We start from the raw sequence: 5,428 nt of genomic DNA, 5'->3' as shown, positions 1-5,428 counted from the left end.
TATATATATATATATATTCTAGGGACTTATAAAGTAAATATTAATTGCACTTTAGTCCCTAAAAAGTAGTATAAATAGAGGTACCCCTCATTTGCAAAGGCACCAAGCAAAGTTGTAAGCATTGTCCAAGCATAATACAAAAGCCTTCTTCGGAAGCTCTCTTTTGTTCTTTCTAAGTTCTTCCTCAATCATTCTCTTAGTGATCGAAGTCTTAAAGGCTTCCTTGAGCTTACAAGACCTTGAAAGATTAGTGAGTAAGTCATCGAGGGCCACACGAAACTTTAACAAATACTCTAAGTCCGTGACAAAGTGGTATCAGAGCGAGGTTTGATACTAAGGGATGACTACCAAAGGAGACGTAAATGGAGCTAGCACCACCAACGTCCGTATGGATGTTGGGGGGAAGAACCGAAAAAGGAAGAAACATCAAAAGGGCGATGAGTAGGTGCTGCCCGATCCCACATTTAGCGAGGCACTAACATCTCATCCACCCTCGACTGCCGAAGCAAGTGACGAAGAAATGGGCGAAGATGCCATAGACGTCACTGCTGGAGAAGAATGGGTCGCAAGGGTGGAAGTGGCGAGACAGACCGTCAAGATCTTAGGCTGGTACATGAACGTGGCAGATGGCAAGTTCAAGACCCTTGAGGTCTTCACCCTTGAGAAGACTGAGAGCATCCGGAAGGAGTTGGAGGGTCGCCAGCGGGCCGAGTGCGAGATGAAGGGAGGCCATCACTTCCTTGGAGTGTCGACTTGTGGATGTGCTTAACACGAAGGAGACCATCACTTCCTTGGAGCGTCAGCTCATGGAAGCGCTTAGCACGATCGAGACATTGAAGGCCGAAGTGAGCACTCAAGGAAGGCGTGGAGGTTGGAGGATCTGCATCACCTGACCGTGATATGGAGGCCAGGGTCGAGGCTTCCAAGAAACCTATATTCAAGGGCGTCCGTGATGCTCAAGAGGTTGAAAAATTTCTATGGCACTTGGAGAATTACTTCAAGTGTAGTCGGGTGAGAAGCGACGAGAACAAGATCAACACTGCCATGTTGTACTTGTCCTAGATGGCTATGCTATGGTGGAGGCGCAAAGAGGCCGAGATCGAGAAGGGGACGTGCACCATCAACACGTGGGAGCAATTCCGTGAAGAATTTGAGAAAACCTTCTTCCCAAATAATGTCGTGTACGAGTCAAGCGCAAATTCTGGGAATTGAAGCAAACGGGAAGCATTCGAGCGTATGTGAAGGAGTTCACAACTCTAACGCTTCAAATTCCCAACCTCACCGAAGAGGACATGTTGTTCCACTTCATGGACGGACTGTAGAATTGGGCCAAGACGGAGTTGGAGCGGTGACAAGTCAAGACCATCGACGAAGCCATCACACAAGCCGAATCCTTGACGGACTTCAATCATGAACGACATGACAAGGCGAAGGGCAGATATACAAGAAGTAGTTACGCCAAAGGTGGGGGAGACCGTAGCCGAGGTAAGGAGCAGCAGGCACACCCCAAGCAATCGACCCCACAAGCTGGATAGCAAGCGGTTTGTGCACCAAAATTATACGTAGAAGCGGGTGCAGACCAGCAAAGGAGATGGATGCTACATATGCGGAGGACCACACGACTATGCCAGGTGCCTCGAGATGAAAAACCTTGGTGCCATCCTACGTGAACGGAAGAAGAAGGACGCACAAGAGCAAGGTCAGGACGCGAGCACGATGCAATTGGGCATGGTTGGACTGTGCGATGCGATAGCCAAGCAGACCGAGAATTCATCATAGTTATTTCATGAATTCATCATATACTAATCTCAAGATAAATGTAACAACCATCTATTATAAGAATCATTTCGAAACAGAATAAGAATATATCATAAATACGTTTGCCAAACACGACCTTATTACTAAAGCTTCGAAATGAAAGTACGAAAGAAACGCTAGGGACAACATCCACTAGCTTTGTCTAAAACAAAGGCTAGACTAAAACTGTAGCATCCTCGAAATCAAGAGGACCTACCAAATGGTTTGGAGAAACGCTGATGTCCAAACAGTTGCAAGAGTCGTCAATCTGTCCCTTAACCTGCATCTATGAAATAGTAAATAGTAGGGGTTATTAAACCACTTGTACTAAGTATGGGTGTATGAACACATACACGTAAGTCTATGCATGATCAAAGAAAGTTCTTCCTAAACAACATGCTATTTCTGGAAAGCCTAGTCACTAGACTTCCTAAAATCGTTAGTTGTGAATTGTGGTATGAATATGATGTGTTTTAATGCATTCAAAGCACAAAACTCATTTTCTATATGATTACAAAACAATAGTATCATCAACATAATTTTAAAACAACTCGATCGAAGATTTGAGAGTTTTTATCCTCTTAGGCCGAGAGCTCCTCTTTGTACACTTAGATTATTTTTCAGTCTTTTTCTTCTCCTTGTTGTGTAGTTCAATAATTCTTTTGGTCCTATGTTTTACTTACAAGTGCAATGATTCATTGTAGTCCCATAGACACAGTGAATCAACGTAAGTAATCCAAGGACTAAGGAATGATTTCCCTACCTTATAGTGAGTCATTCTTTACACTATATATTCATTACCTTTCATAAGCAATTTTCTATTGATCATGCCAAATGATTTCAGTACTTTAATATTTTATATATTATACATTTGATATACACGAGAATTTGGAATCGTTGATGTTGCATTAAGACATCTCAAGTGAGGGCCCAACATATGGGACCTCAATCCGAGGGTCTTCTTTAGCAAACACAGAGTCTGCTTCATTCGTTCATTCGTACTTCACATTATTCATTTCGTTCATTCGTAGGGTGATGTAAGCACCAGCTATACCTAGGATGAAGTTTAAGACTCTAATCGGGATCATGAAGTGCAATGACCAAGAATGGCCTAATGTCATTACTTGAATCTGATTTCACCTCCTGATTGTCTTGCACAAACAACTTCGGTATCGTTCATTTCATTATATTTCATACTTTGAGGCTGTACTCATTATTTCTTTGGAACTTTAACCTTAACCAAAATAGATCAAGTGAGCATCAAGAAATCCAATGTCTACCCCACACAAAAAAGAGGTGGAATCACCGGCCAAAGTGACCCGAACATGCAAGCGTATAAAGGTAGTCGACCCCTGCTAGATCCCTATATTGGCAGTATAGGTTCAAAGACTAGGAGATATAAGGAGATTCATACCCGGCATGCCGGACAGTCTCATCTCATGAGAGTTACGTGAACCTCCACCATTCCCGAAGGAAGGCATCACCGCTAATAGCTAGCCTATCGGTGCTCAGTATAAAGTTCCACTACATTCAACTCATACATCATGGAAGCTAGCTTTTATCATGAGGTCATCATTGCTCATTATATTATTTCTCATCTCATGGGTTGGTTGCACTTTCGTAAGTAACTATTATTTATGGTTCATTTGGGAACGTTATTTATTGTCCCAAGGATCCTCACTAGGTCCTTAGGCACTGCTTAATCTACATGATTATTTTAAATGGTTATGTGCTATGCTGCTAGGCTTGACACTTGGATGCCTAGTACCTAATATATTGAGTTGTGAATCAAAACAAATTATAATTTTAGCATAAGGTCTTAATTGTAGGTACACTTCTAAACAAGCTTGGATCATATTATGCGTACTTGGGTAAATATAGAAATTGGCTCACACCCCTTAACCATTTTTATATACAATGCCCCATATTTTTCAATATTGGGCATTGGGACGCCTATGTACCCCCAATACGCATTCCTAAAGACCTATTGGATGTTCACTAGGCATGTAATTTTCCAGAATGTTACACCTCGTTACTGTTGCAAGTTCGGGAGAATAAAATGGTACTATGAAGTCCTTGCCACGACTCATAGAGAAAGTCCTTGAGGAGAACAAGGACGTGATGTCGGGCGAGCTGCCGAAGACTCTACCTCCGAGGTGCTAAGTATATCACAAGATAGAGGTAGGTAGGATCCAAGCCACACGCAGATGCACCTTACCGTATAGATCCACCTGAATTAGAGGAGCTAAGGAAGCAATTGAAGGAGCACCTCAAGGCCGGTCACATCCGTCCATCCAAGGCACCTTATGGTGCACCAGTGTTGTTGCAGAAGAAGAAAGACGGGTCACTGCGCTTATGCATCGACTATCGGGCACTCAATAAGGTCACAATTTGTCACGACCGTAGTCTAGACCCCAGACGAGACTGGCGTCGTTGACCTCTCAGAGGTCGCAGACAAGCCTACTTACGTCATTCTTACTTCGTCTAGGTTAATTTTAGCGGAAAATTTGAAACTTTTTGTTTCTTAACATACATACTAATCATTCTTATTAGATTTACATTTTTCACCATCAACCATCTAACATTAAGATCATCAAATGAAAGAAATAGTTTAATATAACATTAAATGTATACTTGCCAAAATGGCACCAATACAATGTCTGAACAAAAGTGGAAAGAAACGCTAGTGGAACATACTCCACTAGCTCAATCCTATAACTACGGTAGGATATAATGGGCAAGCATCCTCAAAATCATGAGGGCCTACCAAGTACAGATGAATGCTCCACGTCTGGATACTTTTAGCGTCAACCTGCAGCTCTAGCATCCACCTGTGCGTGCACCTAAAATTGTAGAGTTTTATAGGGTTAGTACACACTTGTACTAAGTATGGGTATATGCAAGCACACACCAAGGACATGCATGAGTAAGAATATATCTTTCCTAACAACATGATTATGGAAAGTCAAGTCAAGGGACTTTCCAAATTAGGATTAGGAAAGATAGTGAGCTTTCAAGATTTGGATTAGGAAAGTGAGTGAGCTTTCAAAATTTGGATTAGGAAAGTCATGCCATGAGAGTAACATGCATCATCATACTTGACATCAACATAACATCTTGCACATAGCACATAACATATTGCATATAGCACATAACATATTGCATATCATTCGTTCATATGCCATGAGACCTTAGAATTATGGACATGACATCAAGACTACCCAAAATGAGGGCTCAACATATGTGACCTCAACTAGGGAGCTGATACGCTCAAACTTACTTCTCAAATGAGAAGTAAAGCGGTCGCGTCAAGTAAATAACTCAACTAGTGAGGTTGGGATCGTTCCCACGAGGAAAATAGTCTAGACTTAACTTCAACTTGTTTATTACTATTGTTCGGTTGATGACTTCCTTGGAAAGTAAAAACATAAAAAGGGGGGTTTGTATTTCCTAATGATTAAAAATAACTAGCGAAATTGAAAGAGACACTTAACGGTTTTGAAAGTTGGGTTTTAATCAGTTAATCAAAGTAACTAGGGTTTACGTGTTCCCCACAGGTTCATAACTCGATAATTCTAACTATAACAATTCTTTCCTAGTATCTTGCATGCAAAGTGATAAGTTATGTATT

Source organism: Solanum pennellii, chromosome 4 (genome assembly GCF_001406875.1).
Source record: "Solanum pennellii chromosome 4, SPENNV200".
Lineage (NCBI taxonomy): Eukaryota > Viridiplantae > Streptophyta > Magnoliopsida > Solanales > Solanaceae > Solanum > Solanum pennellii.
The sequence above is the reverse complement of the archived record's forward strand: the minus strand, read 5'-3'. Positions refer to the sequence as shown.